At 43.9% G+C, this 17332-nt stretch overlaps 1 protein-coding gene across 1 annotated transcript in view; it reads left to right on the top strand.

Annotated features, from left to right (window-relative positions):
* The first annotated feature begins 2168 nt into the window (after nucleotides 1-2168).
* PPP1R16B (protein phosphatase 1 regulatory subunit 16B) overlaps nucleotides 2169-17332 on the top strand; it is a 155598-nt gene continuing 140434 nt past the window's right edge. The window contains exon 1 of the mRNA XM_054981321.1: nucleotides 2169-2329. The gene's annotated coding sequence lies outside the window, so the exon portion shown is untranslated. The remainder of the gene's footprint in view (nucleotides 2330-17332) is intronic.

The raw sequence follows: 17332 nt of genomic DNA on the forward strand, positions 1-17332 counted from the left end.
CTCTCATTGTTTTGTTCCAGTGGTTACAATACAGAATGGGATTAAAACCAAGATTTTTGACTGGATTTATTCTATCAAAGAAGTCAACTTTTTTTCCTGTCTCACAGCAAGTTAGTTTGCTACAACAAAATTCAAAGGGCTGCAATCCTGTGTGCACTTATTTGAAAGTAAGCTCCCCTCCTCACATTCAAAAGGACTTACTTCTGAGTAAACATGCACAGAATTGTGTCAGTCTTAGCACTATGGAAAATTCATACAGCTCTTTACTGGAAAGTTGTGTGGTGATTTTGTCTTCAATTCATAGAAGGAGAGTTCAGGGTTGAGGTTTTTTAACTTGCAGTTCAAATGTCGCTCCCCTCCCCCATCTCAAGACAGGATGAATCCATTACCCTTTCATACTCTCTGTGGTTATTTTAACCAAAATAATATTCAAATACCCTCCTGAATTACAGTGTAACTCACTGCTGTTTTTTTTAAACTATCAAGTGTATCAAGTTCCCAGTTTAGGGATGAATGCTTTTGGCACATGGTATTCTGATTTCATCTCTTGATTACATATTGAGGGTTGCCTCATCATCAGAATTTCAGAATAATTCAAAGATTAACAAAAAGAGTAACATTAGCAGCCCAGTTATATGCATGCTTGCTTGGCCAGAAGTGGTCCTGAATTGAATGGTGCTTAATTTCAAGCAAGGGTGCACAGAAACCTACTCCCAAGGAAGCATGCCTAGGATTGCAGCCTTTCTATCTCTCTTTTGGCTTACTGCCACATTATATGGCAACAGTCATTTGCTATGGCTGACCACAAACCACTTAATCTATAATACTTGCATTTAAACTGACATTGGCTGCAAAATCCAAGCCAGGTTTTATAAAAAGGAGAGTTGGACTTAGACCAAATTTCAATACTTAGCATCCCTACCATGCTTCCAGTGGCTAAAGCTTCATATTTACAAAAGTGTCCAATGGGACAGAATGACTTTTACTCAGGGCTTTTTTTCTGGGAAAAGAAGTGGTAGAACTCAGTGGGTTGCCCTCGGAGAAAATGGTTACATGGCCGCTGGCCCCGCCTCTGGATCTCCAGACAGAGGGTAGTTTAGATTGCCTTCCGCACCACTGAGCGGCGCAGAGGGCAATCTAAACTCCCCTCTGTCTGGAGATCAGGGGGCGGGGCCACCAGCCATGTGACCATTTTCAAGAGGTGCTGGAACTCTGTTCCACCACGTTCCCACTGAAAAAAAGCCCTGCTTTTACTCAAATGTACTCTTTTAAGGAAAACAATCTGGAACAGTGTGCAAGCTTTCATCATGGAAGTTTACAAAAACAGCAACTAAAAAGGAGTGGGGGGAAAGCTTTTCAGGCCCTGATCTTTGGGCCCCTTATTTGTATTCTGCATATAATGCCAGGTTGGTTTGACCACATAGGATGTCTCTTTGGTCTTATGGGAAGAGGACAACATATACAACAATGGATCCTTAAGAGCCGGACCTGAAATATCTCCCTCCCCCCCTCTTTTTTTAAAAAAATCCATCTTTCTCAATATCTATATTCTCGTTCTACAGATAGACAAGACTGAGAAATGGCGAAGGGGCCTGCGGCTTCGAAACCAGTTATCCTCATCCTCAGGACGACACCGCCTCCAGCCTTTTCACTTTATGCCACTCCACTGAACAAAAGTTTCCACGCACGCACGCACACACACACACAAAAGCGCACAGATAAACGCGGTCCTTTCCAGCCACTCTCCCTGGTTGCTCCATTTTCCTGCTTCTAGGGGAGAAACGCTTAGGCTCGTGGGCAGAAACGGAGGTGGTGATATTTTGCGGCCGGTTCAGGCGCAGCCACATTTCCACGACTTGAGTCCCACACCTTCCTTTCCGACTCTCGCCCCCTCCTCATTTCCCCGCCCACTGAAGAAGCGTTCTTCTAACCTTTCCATCCACACGGGACTGTTTCTCCCCGGCGCTTGGAAAACACAGCCCCAACCGGCTCGCAGCGACTCACCTTTCGATCGGCAGCGGGGCTCTTCGGCCTCCGCCTCTTGGCATAGCTCCGCCTCGCAGGGGAAACTGGGCGGGGCTTCCAGAGTGCAGACCCGCCCGCGCTGGCTGCTTTCCCTCCTGTGCCAGCCAGTCATTCAGCCGCGTCTGAGACTGCAAAGGGAAAAGGGGTCGGTGCGCGCTTGGCGGCTGCTCGCTGCTCGCCCTCGGAGCCCTCTGCTCTTCTTGCGGCGGGGAAGAAGCCCCCGGATCGAGGTCCTCCGCGTGCGGTTGCTTGCAAGGCTCCGGGGAAACTGGCTGGCTCCCCCGGATCTCGGCGGCTGCTGCTGGTGAGTTGCGTTGGGTGAGTGACAGAGGCGGCGGCGATGGGGAGCCGGTGCTTTGCGTCGGTGCAGGAGCCGCCTGAAGCACCACTTTGCAGACGGGCCAGGTGTAGCCGAGACGGCGGGCAGGAGCATCCCGACAGCTTCCAGGGGGCGGATGGGGGAAAGGCGGCCAGGGGTGGAGCGAGCGGGCAGCGTTTCCTCCGAACCACCTGGAGGAGCGGAAAAGATTCGGTTCTAGATCGTCTCCTGTTCCCCAGACCACGCCTTGGAAAAAAAAACCTAGAGCAAGATCCGGGTCCAATAGCGCCTTAAAGCAACTAGATTTTCAGGGCATGTGCTTTTGGGAGTCTAAGAGCCAGGTTACTTGCTGCTCTTTTCCTCCGGGATGGGTGGGGGGACTTCTAGTTTTTTATTTTTGAAGTTTGTAAGTAAAAGCAATTCGGAGGGCTGCTCACGCATGCCTAGGAACCACATCTGGGAGTCCTACACTTATGGGGGGTGCTCAGGGGTGCGTCAAAGTGCACGTGATCCCGAGGATCGCTCCCCAGATGTGCAGTTTAGCTGCAAGAAGCATCCCTGGGGGGGATATAGGTCGAGTTGGTGGTGCTAGGAAAACCAGTGCGGGGGGACTTCCTACCGTCGGAAATGCCTTGTCCTAATAGAAGAAAAGATAACCAAAGAGAAAAGGAGCACTCTGCACATGAGCAGAGGTACTGTTGTCTTCATTCTGATGTTGCTGGCTGACCTTGCCATTCAAGAATTGTTTCCCAGCTTGTACGAGGATCTTACAGCCAAAGGGCAGAGGACCCAGTGTTTCTGACAGCTGGAGAAGTGCTAGGGGGATTGAGTCCTTGAGAGAAAGAAAGACGCAAGCATCCCTATCCTGTTCGCCCTGTCCTTCAGAAGGATGCACTATTCCTATTCCCTTTTATGCTCTGGAGCATGGGTATGCACATGAGATGCTTGGGTGTATGTGTTTTCCTGGCAGCTTGAACAAGTAACTGAGCCATGGTGAGATGCTGAGAGCTGTGGGCAGGTGCAGTGTCAATTCTCTCTCCAACACGCCTCCCTGCATTCCTTTTCCTATTGCACATGCCCTCATCTCCTGCATACCTCTGGGTGAATACATCTCAGCTGTTTCCTGACGCCTTCTTGCTCTTTTCGTTGCATACCTCTCCTCCTCCCAATGCAGACAGGATGGAAATCAGGTTTAGGAGTATAGGGACTTTGCACTTACTGACAAGTGTGGGGGATGCTTGTATGTTGGGGTGTGGGTGCATATAGGGCATTGGCTTGTGTTGGAAGAACTCGGAGGGTGTGGCAGAGGTATAGGTCAGTTGAGAAAAACTGGAATAGAGTGCGAGGGTTTAAATCTTGATTACAATTATATTATAAAAAGTCTTTTGATTGTTGATGTTATCATTCAAGAATTTTATATTTAGGTGCTCTAAATAAATGGTTTACTTCTTTTAGGAATAAGGGAAACATTTGAAATTTAAAACATTTGGCAAATCATTCTTGGTTTGTTGTAACTTTATTTTGGAAAATGATGGTAGGGCTCAAACTGCTGATGGAGAGGTATGCATTGAAGTTTGTGGACAGCAGGTATAGGCAGAGAGGAATGTAAGTTGACATTTGGGGGCCATCATCCGAAGTTTCTGCCTTTTGGATGCATCATCTTGCAGTTGTGCATGCTGTGTTTTGTGAGTCCACAACCGTGAGGGCTGGAAAGTTGGTTTTGTAAAATGGCAGATGGCTAAAAATCAAAACTGTAGAACAGTGCCAAATGGTATGGAGTCGGCGGAGATCAGCAACCCTGATAAATGGCTCCCGATTAGCGGTATGACTTCTGATCCTTGAATAGGTCTGTCTGTGCGCTTCTCTGCTTTCTGACGTTTTTCTGTTCTGGGACCCTCACTTAGAACACTTTGTCAGGTGGCATCCCTGTTATGTCCAAGTCAGTCCTTTGCCTACAGTGATTACTCTGTATTATTGTGTGCTTGTTCACAGTCCATCATTCATTAACATTGGGCTGATCTGATGCCACATGGCTCTGGGTAGGGAGAGACATCACAACCCCAGTAGCTGACATGTGGCTGAGCACAATGAGCCTGGGGCCAAGCATCAGCTAGACAAGGGGGCATATTTAGCATTTAAAAGATGAAGTCAATAAATAGCTCCACTCAGCTCATCAGTTTTTGAACAACATTTTGTTTACAGAAGTCAGCTAAGCAGATAAGGGCTTTTTTGTGAATACAGACAGCTGCCTTTTTTTGCACGTGGATGTATGTTGTTCTGGGTGATTGTGAGAAACAGGATAAACATTCATGCTGCAACCCATGGAGGAATGGAAGACTGGAAGAAATGGCCCCTGTTTACTTACTTACTTTATTTAAGAGCCACATTTCTCAATGGGACTCAAGGCAGTTTATAAAATATATTTGAATCAGATCTTCATCATAAATATATATATTCTTAACAGTCTGATCACCCAGCAGTCTTGGACAGAACCAGTCTTACAAAAATCACCCTCGTGTGCTGCACGAAATTTAGCCACATCCAATTACCAGGATCAATATTATATGTATACGTATACATATATGTATGTAATACGTGTGTGTGTGTGTGTGTGTATAAATATATATATATATTTATATATATATATATATATAGTTCTATAGCTGATCTACTGCATTGTTTATTGGTGGCCTTTGCCATCTGTTTGAACAAAGGCCACCAGTAAACAATGTATTAGGGTAACTATAGAACTGAAAAACAAAGCAAGCAAACAAACCAAAAAAGTCCGAGGCATGACATACCATAATGCAGAAAGTGTGTATGCCTCCTTTTCAGTACACCATTGACCCACCCCCAGGGTGTTTCTCTGCTGGCGGAGGTTGAAAAGAACCCCTTGGATAATCTAGTTCAGCCCTCCTACATTGAGCAGGATAAGGCTCCATTAATCCTGGTGTACCTCAGTGCGCAAGGACACTCTAGTCCGTTGCAAGGATGGCTTGCCTGTGATTGCTCTACATACTTTCCATCATTACGGAGTAGCAGCAAACTCAGATTTTTATTTTCATTGCCCTGTTGTCCTCCTTGTGTGGTTTTTAGTTGCTTCACTTTGAATCATCCTGTACCTTGGCTACAATCTGGGCATCATCCTGTTGTTAAGCAAAATGGGAGCATTTCTGCCCCTCCTTAAATGAGCTGCCATTTGAAGAGAGGAATGCCAGAGCATATGGGCTTGATTGACTTCTCTGCTGTAATCTTCCTCTGAGACTCTCATGGGGGAAATGGTAAGGCCAAAATCTGATTTGAGAGGCAGAAGAGATTCTTTCAGGTTTCGGAGATGCAGTTTGATGGAGTTTCTCAACCATGTAAGAGAGAGAACCGTATTGAAATTTCCTGTTGATATCATTATCATTTTAAAAAACCCAACAAAATCATGATATGCATTACATCTATTTCTGTCACACCCAAGTCTGAGAATACCAACATGAGTCTTCTGGTATGTTAATATGGTGCCCAGATCTGAGGGTTCAGAGTAAATCTCATGCTTGAGAGCAGGTGGAAATTATAAAACAGTTCAAATAACCTCCTAGTTGTTTAACCTCTAGTGGATTTAGCCTGAACAAAATGGTCTAAAGTAATACATGACTCAGAGGATTTGCACTAAAGGCTCGTTTTTAAGTGTCTGGGCATGGGAGCTGCATTAGACTAAGTGAAACCATTGGTCTATTAAAGTCAGTATTGTTGACTCTGACAAGCACTGGCTTACCAGGGTCTCAGGTAGAGAGGACTTTCAAGTTAACTACCACTTGATCCTTTTAACGGGAGATGCCAGGGATTGAACTTGTGACCTGCTGTATGCAGAACAGATGCTCAACCACTGAGCCATAGCCCTTTCCCTAAGTATGTTCAGCAATGTGGTATGGTCTTCTGAGGCTATGACTGTATTAAGATGCTAGTCTAACCTGCAGGCTATGGAGATGAACCAGAGTCACAAAGAAATAAATGGTATTTGGAGTGTCTCTGCACTGGTTTGCACTCTTGGTTTTCTCCACAGAATCTGAGATTCTAACCCAACCCTGCTTTAGAGTCCCAATTTGGGGTGGGGGAACTAATCCACATGCCTGCATTTGTACATTACCTGTATTTACAACTAGGATTCTCTGCATGAGAAAGGAGTAGGGAGAGAGATGATGGGATTCCAGTGAAAAACCAGGCATGTCTACATCCCAGTTTAATGTTAGTTAGAAGGGACCTTTGAATGCAGACTGTATCCATCCCCACTTTAATGTGTTGTTTGAATTCTCAGCTTTTGGTAATAGGACAATTTGTTGACTCGTAGCTGGTTGTGAGTATGCTTGTGTTGAAAACGCATTTTATTTGAAGGGAACTGACATGCTAGAGGCTTCTGTGGTGTTGATTTGCCAAACTTCATGATGTAGTTATGTACGTGCCATGAATCTCTTCAGGTGAGAGAGTGTAGATTAGGTTTCATAACAAAGCTTCCTCCAGACAGATAACCATATTGTTAGGAATAACCCCAGGCTACAGCCGGTCTCTGGGCACATTTCTGCAGTAGGAAGTGTTTATATGTGTGGGAACAGTTTTATCTTGTCATTTTCCCCACATCCCTCTGACAAGCTACAGCCCAAGGAAAGCTTTGTCACGTGCGTTTCTAAATGCATGAATCAACCCTGAATGTGTGAACTGCTCTATTATCACAGTTTGGTGTTGTGTGAGATGATATAAAAGCCATCCCTGCATGGTCTGTTTCATACATGCAAGCAATCTTTTAATGGTAGGGCCATCAATTAAACATTTGTGTGTGAATTCCATCCCGGTCTACCTTTTTGGCCACTGGCCATTTGGCCATTGACAACTCCTCTGGAAAAGTGTGTTTAATAGTTATGGACACCTAAAGAGAGAGCCTCCATTTTTTCTTGCTATTTCATTATGTTGGTAAGTTTTAGGAGCTGTGATAGTACAGGGAGAAAGAAATATCCTCTGGATCAAGCTGTTTTTAGTGGTTTTAATGGTTTTTATTATTGATGAAGAGTTTTTTTTTAAAAAAAATTAAATGCCTGAACAGGTTGATTTCCTGCTTAGACTTTATTGGTTGTTTTACTGTGGCTGTATAATTGCTGTTTTCTTTTTTGCTGATGCTGTTCTTCTTTTTGTATATTCTGCATTTTGAATTTTGCAAGGTCCTTGAGTGATGTCTAGTAGAGGAGCAGAATAGAAATACAATAAGCAAATAAGCAAGGGATACAGGGCAGACAATTGTATTATGGGTCAAGACCAGAACTCTGAATGTTCTGAGATCTAGCTTAGACCCTGGAATACAATATACCTTCTGAGGCCTACCCTCTCAAGAGGAAAGTGATTGTAGTATGAGCCAGTGACAGCTTCTGGCCGTTCTTCAAGCCCTGTGATGGGTGTATTTCATTCATGAGTGACTGTTTTGAATGTGGTTATGAGGGTGTGCTGCATGCAGATGCACAAATGCTTTGTAATGCGCATGGGAGAATGTATGCAGGTGAAATGTGTAAGCATCAGCTGTGCATATAGTGTACTAACAGAAGGTTCAGAATATTGCTATCCACTTTGTGCTAAGACAGAGGTTTCAACTGACTGGTTCAGTTCTGGGTGCCAGAGATCTCACATTTTACACAAGGGCTCATGTTTCAAAATAGTGCAGCTTAACAGATGTTCATAGGCAAGATTAGCCACTCAGGCTGTTTTCATAAGTCAAAAATACAATATGCTGGCATGAAGAGATGTTAACATCATGCCCTGAAGAATCTGCTTAAAAATTTGCTCCCCTCTCTCCTTTTTATTTTGCAACATTTGGCCTGATGAAGAGTTCTAGGGAACTTGAAAGCTTGCAAATGGTTGTGTCTTTGGGTTGGTCTTGATAAAGGTATTTTATGGATGGTGGTTTTGGCTCTGGGGATTTCACTTTCATGGCTTGTAAATAACTTGTTTTCACAAGTGCCATTCCAATTTCTTATTTTGGTTTCTTTGTATTTGTAATAAGAATATAAACGTTTTTGTTTGCTAGAATGTATACTCCGTTGAAAATTTCTCATTTATGTCATGTTAACATAATTTGTTTCAGTCTCAAAGGCTTTTTTTATGGCATGTGAAAAAGCAGTTTCAGATGCCACCCAACAGCCTTTGTGGCTTTGCGTATGCACTGAAATTCTTTGGGAGTGCTCAGAACCCTTCGAATATTATCATGTTGGGCATAGAATTCAGCTTCCAGAGAAATTTTGTTCACTTCTTAAAACGAACGTTTCTAGCCCTCATCTGAAGGTATGCTTGACAGTGTTCTCAAAACTCAGAAGTCAAACTACACCTAAGAGTCTCTCAGTGACTCTTTTAAAAAAAAAAGTGAAAAGATGTTTTGGAAAGGTGTGAATGGTATTGGAGAACTGACGCGAGGAAGGATATATAATCCTTTCCCCACATGCTATTTTTCTGCTTCAAATCGAGTGGGGAGGGAGTCATGATGACAGAGGTAGTAAAAAGTGCTGCTAGTTTCCAGGTGTGCTGTGTTGAATTCAGAAACATCCCTGAGGCTGTGAATGTTTTCCATGTGACCAGGTGTGGTAGGAGCCAGTCAGTGATAGATGAATCCACACATGAAGCCATGCTGACTGTTGTTACTTGTTTATTTTCTTCATTTTTACCATGTCTTTCTTTCCAATGGGGACACGAAGCAGCTTTCATCTTCCTCTTTTCCTCCGTTTTATTATGACAACTCTGTGAGATAAGTCAGGCTGATTATGTGTGACTGCCCTAAGGTCACCCAGCAATCTTCCATGGCAGACTGGGGACTTTCATTCCACAGATGGGGGGCCATCACAGAAAAGACCCTAGTCTTGGCCACCATCTGCTGAAATGTACAAGTCAGGAAGCCTCTGGAGATTTTTTCCAAGACCAGGCAGCTTGATATGGGAGCCGGTTGATCCTTCAGGATTAGCATGAAGATCTGTAGATGGTTCTTTGCGTGAGGGCTTCTGTTTTAGAGTTGGGTGGTGGTCACCATCTTCGTAATCCTTCCAGCTCTGTTGAAAATAAATGGCGTACTTAGGTGGAGATAGAGTGTGAATGAGGGTGACAGAAAGGGAATAACATAACACACAAAGACGTGGACAGACTTTCACATAAAGATGATCAGTACTCTCCTCTGCTCCCCTTTAAAACTCCATACCCAGCTGGTTCATCGCTAACAAGGTTTCTTTATTAGGAAAGTGGCCCTGTGTAGATTTTTGTTGGTGGCTGTGGTACCAGGTCCATGCTGGTGTCTATTTGTGAGCATTCTCTCTCTTTTTTTGCAGCTTCATGCCTATCTCAGCATATAAAAGAAACAGCCTTGTTTTTTCATCCATGTCTAATGCTGGAAGTCAATTTTAGAGCTGTTTTAATGACCTGCTTTCACCGGAGGCTAACATGTACAGGAATTTTGACAGTGGTGTGGGTCATGCTGCTTCTGCTTTCTAAGTCTCAGTGGTCGTTGCATTTCTCATTTATTTTCCGTTCGCCTTGGTTATAAACCTGCAGTTAAAAGCATAGCTGAATTGTTTGGAGTAAAGTCCAGTTTAAGGAAAGGTGTGCTCATGGGATACCAGGCTTGGAGGCCAGTGGACTGAGGGAATGGCTATCATGGGCTACCTGCTCGGCAGCTGAAACAAATAATACAGAGAATTCAACCATGGGTCACCAAAACCATGTTAGTGCAGCACATTAAAACTGTGCCTTAATTCCCAAACACAAACACTGAGGGGAGATTTGTTTCCTGTTTCTCCAGACATGATTCCTCAGCATTCAAGGTTCAACCGTAACCTTTTTCTCACAGCTGTCAGACTTACTACTCAAGCTTTATTTAACTGGTTGTCAGTGTAAAGCTTGGCGTTCTCTAAAGGGTTCTTATTTGTGACCCTAAAAGAATAATATGGTATAGAATTGTGAGGTAAGTATAACCCACAGCTATTTTGACTTGACAGACCAGATGCAGATAGAACTAAAAGGCAAACAATTATTTATAGAAAATAAGATGTATAGCTACTGGAGGTGGTGGTGGATTTTCTGCAGGAAAATTGATAACGTTCAACCAAGTGTTTGTGAATGGTTATGAAGTTATTGATTCCATAAAAATAACTGAATGTCACAGGGTTAGTAACCCACATTTAATACAACATTCATTTATCATTGTACAGGACAGCAATAAATAAGGCATGCAGAATGTGTGTCCAAGTCATGAAATGGGCTACAAATGCAGTTTTTAAAAATGAAGTATTCAGAAGTTGCAGGGACAGCCTGAAGCCATTTCTTGCCTAGGATACTGTTTGGTCTACAGAGCCGGTCATTGGCACAGTTCCTTTCCTTTATCAGAATCTAAGGTCTTATTGTACATTCATTTTGTGCCATCATAACTTGATTGGGCCCCATTTTCACTGAGCTCCAGTTTGGGCTCAAGGGCTGATGCTTGACCTCATGTGTCAGGGTTGAGTTAAAATTTCTCTGTGTCCAAGAACTTGCCAGCTATCGTCGCAAAGTCACCATGCTGATTTTGCTTCCATTTGTTGCCAGGAATTGAGAAATAATAGTGACTGTCATGCTGGCATACTAATGAGGGCACATGCCACAAACATTCACCCTGAGGCATCGCTGCCCTCACAGAGGCATTCTGAATATTGAGGAATTGTGGGATCCTGGGCTTAACAGTGCTGTCCTAAGCAGAGTTGCATCATTTAAAGTCTGTTGAAGTCAGTGGGCTTAGAAGAGTGTAACTCTGTTTAGGACTGCGCTGTAAGTGTGCAGATCTTTCCTTCTGTCTGGGAGCCTACAGCAACTCTAAAAAAAGAGGGAGGAAAAATAATTATTGGGGAAGCGAGGTTGGAGGGGGGGCTATATTTATATGCAAAGCAATGTTTACAGTCGGGTTTGTGTTAATAATGCATCTTGCTTATTTGGACCAATTTTAGCATGCCATTCTTCAACTAAGAAGGCAACCCAGATTTTGTTTACTAGAGCTGAATGTACTTGTTTTATGCAGTAGTAATATCTGTCAGCAACTCTCTTCTGATCCAATTCAACAACTTTTTTCCAGTAGCCATGATAGAAAGGTTCTCTGAGTAGTCATTTCTCATGTGTTTCCTCATACAGTTTTTCACCAGGCAAAGGTGTGAGATTTTTGTTTCATAGAGCTCGTAAACTGGAAATAATCCTACCAATTGCACTCCTGGTTAAGTAGCTCTATCCCACCTTTCTCCTTACTGGGGAGTCGGGACTCAAACGGGCTTTATTGTGAGTTTACACTCTTCTGTGTAGCATTGTGGTTACTCTTGGCAAGAACTGTTCTTTGGTCTCTGCCGTCTTTATCGCTTTCATAGCAGGAAGAGACTTTTGCTACTTTTTTGATCTGTGAGACTAGGCCAAAGGAAATAGGCTTCCTTCCTCTTCTGATTCTCTGAATCCATTCAAGAAAACATGGGGGATGCAATGCGATGCAGTTATCCATCCTTCATTTTATATCTTAAAGGTATTTATTGGTGGGGGGGGGATCCTATCTGGAAATACACTAGAAAAAAAAACATAACTGGTCCAACCCTATCATTATATCGAGTTAAATGACTTTTAGAGTTATTTTTTCCTCCAATAATATAAGGCACATACGTATTTATTTAAGGCTTTTTAAATCTGCCTTTCTCCAATTTAGGCCTCAGTGCAGCTTACCACAAGATTGAAAATAATTATAATGACAGTTATCACAACAACACAACCTCCAAAGACTACAAAACAATCATCTGATGTTATTTTCAGCTGCAGAAAACCCCTCCTCATGAGAGTCAAAAGCCCTTCTACTAAACCGTTCTGCCATGCATGTTCCCAGAAGATCAAGAATGGGTTAAAAGTAACTTTGGCTTTACCTCTCCATACCTCTGGCTCTCGCCAGATCTGTCATGGCTGGGATAGGCAACTTTTTTTTACCATAGTGCCCAAATCCCCACCTCTATCTGTAAAGAGGCTAGTGTGCCAGCAGTCAGAGGTGGGGGGAGAGAGAGAGACTCAGAGCCAAACTACAAGTGACGTTTTACACAGGTTGGACACTAGTCGGCTTTCCTCAAGTTTTTATGGGAAATGTAGGCACCCTGGTTTTACAGCTTGGCTCTCCATTACAGCTGCAAGACCAGGATGCCTACATTTCCCATCAAAACTTGAGGGAAGCCGACTAGTGTCCAACCTGTGTAAGACGTCACTTTTAGTTTGGCTCTCACACACACGAGGGCTGCACTTGTCAGACATACTGGGAGTGGCAAACAGAACCTCAGTGCTGCTGCTAGTGCTGCAGGGACTTTCCTTGTTTCCTTGGGTGGAGAACCAGGCCTGTATGCTGAGCCAAATGGGCTTGGCAGCACATGTAGGTGGAGGCTTGCCGAGCTTTCCTGCATCCCAGCAATGTCAGACTCCATTTGAATACAGTAGCTCACTATGGATTGCTACTGACTAAATGAGAATGTCTGCCTTGTGCAAGTCCATCTGATTGATTATTTTGTGGCAAACCAAAATTTGGCTTCTCAGATGTAACTCCAGATATTGGTTTGTGCTCCTTACGCAAACTGGTCTTCTAAACCTGGATAAAAGCATGGTATGGAATCCTGGTTTGCAGGTAGGGTTGTCAGCCTCCACATGGGGCCTAGACAGGGTTATCAGGTCTCCTTACCCTCCTGGCAGGTGGAGGGGAGACCTGGCTCTTACCTCCTTCTCCCCTTGCTCATGTTTTGTGTGCACATGGTCCCGCGATGACATCACTTCTGGTGACATCACCATGCAGGCACAGGAGTGTGTGCGCGCTTCACAGCAGGCTGATTGGGGCCTCAAACGGGCTTAATTCAACCCACTTGGGGCCCAAATCAGCCTGCGGGGAAGTGCAGGAGTGCTCTCGAGGCAGCACGATGATGTCAGTGATGTCGTTGTGCTGCCCCGGGAGCACGCCCGGGAGGCCTGCTCTCATGGCTTCCTCTCCCACTGGCCAGGTAAAGTGGAGGCTGAAAGCAGGAGATCCCCCGCCCCAACTGGGGGAATGGGATCCCTAGGCCTAGAGATCTCCCAGAATGACTATTTATCTCCCCTGGATAAAATGGCTGTTTTGGAGGTTGGACTCTGTGGCATTATACCTCACTGAGGTCCCTCACCTCCCTACACCCCATCCTTCACAGCCTCCATCCCCAAATCTCTAGGAATTTCCCATTCTAGAGTTGGCAACCTTATTTGCAGGGCAAGAACAAAGCATCGCTTTGTTATTCAGATATAATGCTAACCTATGGTTTGCGGAAGAAGTGGAAATCGTTGCTTTGCTGGTCACTCATGAGGAGAGGAGAGAGTCGTTTCTCAGACTTGTTCACACAGCAACAAACCATGATATTATGACATTACGTCTAATCTGAGCCTGTCGTCTACCTGACAATCCAAAAGATTAGCCCAGAATAAGCAGTCCAATATTTTCACCTACGACAATCCTACCATATGGTTTTATCTGATTCTGACAACTTTGGTGACTTTTCAGGATGTAATGTGCTAGAGGCCGCCCTTGGGATTTTGTTCCTAGGATGACCTCTCCCATGTTAATGGTGCATCCAGACTGCATTTCTAATTGGTTAAGTATGTTTGTCTCTATCTTTGCTTTTGAATATGTTGCATAAAACGTTGCAGTTGCTAACAGAGACAGATTTGAGTTTCTCAGGCATGAACTGATGTCTTGTGGCTTGCAGAAAACATACACCATAAGGATGTTGAGCAGATCAATATTAAGGATTTTTAAACACTCTGCAGAAGTGTTAGAGGAAGTTAATACTTTTCATTGTGGAAGTTTAACTTTGAAGCAACGTGAGATGTTTCATATATTTCTAGAGTAATTCTTTTGTATTACAGTGCAGCCAAATGTAGTTCAATTTCCTCCAGTATTTAGGAGTCGCCTGCGCTGGTTTTTCCACAGAGAACGGGGTCTTTCGCATCACCTACACTAGACAAACAGGCCCTGAAGCAGGGGTCTCCGCCCTTTTTGAGCTGGGGGGCACCTTTGGAATTTTGTCTCAGGATGGTGAGCATGGCCACAAAACAGCTGCAGCCCTACACTGGGAAAGAGAAAGGAGAGGGAGAATTAAACCAACACAGTGTTGGCAGCTGCCATCAAAATGACATTACTTAAATCTGCACAGCTAATCAGATTTCCACTGGCCAGTCAGAAGCTCTGCAGGGCAACTGCCTCACCCACTTTCTAAAAGCAGTTGGTGGGCAGCAGGAAGGGTGCCAGTGGGCACCATGATGCCAACAACCACTGTGTTTGAGGCCCATGAACAGTCAATGCCTTTATCTCATCTGCCTACATGAAGGGATAACCAACAAGCCCTGATCGAGGAAGCAGGCGTGTGTAGGTTCATATGGGAAAGGTGCTCCTTCAACATTCACATTTACAGTAGCCTCCTAAATCTGTCTCAGATGTTACATCCACACATATCAGGAGCCTCCCAAATCTTTGTAGATCCTCCCAATATACACAGTCACCACGTTGTCTGAACAGGGGCCTCATGCATAATTTGTATCTGCATACAGCTTCAGTAAATGCAAACTCACTGTTGCATTTTTCAGGGCTCTGGTTCACATGCATGCAAAATATATGCATTGCCCATGTTCAGTCAAATTGGTGTCCATGCGTATTGGGAACATCATAGGTACTGCACGTGCCTGATGTGTGTGGTTGTTGGGCTTGCGGTATGCATAAATATCATGACTGAAAAGGATTTTGTGTTTAGTGATATGTGTATTTGTTGGATGACCATGTGTGTGGTTCATAGGTTTCTATTGCTTGACACTAGTAGGCTCTTAACTTATATTAAGTCCAAGGGCTGTGCAATGGATAGGAAAGCATGGTTCCTACTGGAGTAATCCTTTGCCACCTTCTGCTCTGTTTGTTCCCAGATTGATAGGGAGCTTTAGCGAATCAAAGACGCAGAGCGATGCTCTTATACAGTTTGGGATAATTGGACTTAACAGGCTGCAAAACTGTTATTGTTGTTAAATAAAAATAAGTAGCTGTTTAAAGGGGGGATAATTGCATGATATGTAACCAGATGTTTCTATCTTAAGTAGCTTGAGGTATATCTAAATATTTTTGGCAGGCATCTCTCAATCACTTTGATACCCTATAGGCTCTTGATCATCTCCCATCTAGCCTGGAGGGAAGAAATAAAAGTCTTCATTCATTAATTGTATCCATTTATCTTACTGTGATCCTGTTCCTCTTTCTGCTAGAGCTTTCTTTTGCAAACTGCTGCATTTCTCTAGTTTAGAAAAACAGGTTTCAGGTTGAACATAAGTCTCAGAATCTTGAATTCTGATTGGATTACTCTGAACTGTTGACAGGGGATGAAGAGTTAAAATAGGGTGTTTTAGTAAGGATTTGTGAAACTGAAGGGGCATGAAGTATGAAAGATAATTTTGAGAGAGGGTCTAGGAACCAAATGCTCCAGTCCCGTTTGCTCTATACAGTTTGCTTTTGTTTGTAGGACCAGAGTGTAATGGGATTTTTCTTACTTTTGCCAAAGCAGTGATGTATGTGTCAATTCTAATCCATGTTAATGGCAGAGGACATTGCGCATTACGTTATTGTAGAATGAGCTTTCATAGGCAAAAGCTGTGAAGAATAGCTGGAGAACCAGCATGAGGTAGTGCTTAGAGTGACCCAGAATCTAGGACACTCACTCTGTGTCAGATGTAACACAATCCAGTGTGAGTTGCGTATTCTGTTCAATTCCAGTGTGTGTGGTCATGGTCAGATCAGGACCATGGTGCATGTAGAGAAGGGTTTCAATATCCAACTTGCGCCTTTCATACCCTGAAACAGTCCCAGAGGAGGCAATATTTGGCCTGTTGAGGTAAAAACCTATCCCAGGGAGCATTTGGGTTTCCGCATATAGTCCCCCCCAGGGACTATTTCCAGTGAAGAAAATGATACCGGGTGGGAGGCATGTCTCCCTTCCTTTATGTAGTTCAGCTCTTGGTGATAGTAGTGGTGGGAGGGGAGGGGACTAAAGGAAAAAAGGAGCCCTGGAATAGGGAAGGAATTGTCTGTTCACTTCAGGAAAGGCACTTACAGTCAAGTTAGCTTCTGGGACTGACTTGCCATCTGCATCTTGCCTACAGGGGAATGTAAAGAGGCTTATTGCTATCTGAACAGAAATCCGTCTTTTCCAATTAGGCTGCTTGCCACTCTGCCCTTCTTCTTCCATGTGCTGGCTCGCTCACCCCTGCGGCCAGTGCTGCGTCACTGAGGCGTATGCTGCAATTGCTGCACAGCTCAATGGTGGCACGTTTCCTTCATTGATAGCATGGCTCATTTGCCCGGCGGGGTGGAGCTGCTTGCTTGAATTTAATGTTACGTTGCTCTTAACCGTTTCTTTTAAAGTGTCTCTTTTTCTGGGTAAGGTAGGATGAACTTTTTGCCCCAGGCACTTGGTTAGCATACAGGTTTGCTGGAGGGGCCATTTTGACAAAGTGAGCAAGACTCAAAGCTCCAAAGCCTCACAATGTATTCACTGAAAATATTATATATCACAGTTTTCTATTCAGAGGCTTTCTGTGGGCTAACAAGAGAAATTCAATCTACACAGTGCTTAAACTGGCAATAAAACCAGTCTGCATTCCTAAGAACATTTTTCCTGGACGGAAGCGCTATTGAATGAAATTTGGCTCTTAGGATTGCCCCCTCGTTCTGATAACAGCAATAAAAGGGTACGAGAAGTGTGAATCTGTCTGATGAACAGCAGTAAAAGAGGTGACAGCAGCACAAACCACAATCAATCAATCGTTAAAACTTCAGGAGAACAACATTATTTTGACCAGGCTTTTAATAAGGAACGCTTCATGTGGTATGTGTGAGGTGGGCTTTTTCGACTGGTGACTTAAGGTGTTCTGGATCATTTGACTTTT

The sequence above is a fragment of the Eublepharis macularius genome, chromosome 5, assembly GCF_028583425.1.
Source record: "Eublepharis macularius isolate TG4126 chromosome 5, MPM_Emac_v1.0, whole genome shotgun sequence".
Taxonomy (NCBI): domain Eukaryota; kingdom Metazoa; phylum Chordata; class Lepidosauria; order Squamata; family Eublepharidae; genus Eublepharis; species Eublepharis macularius.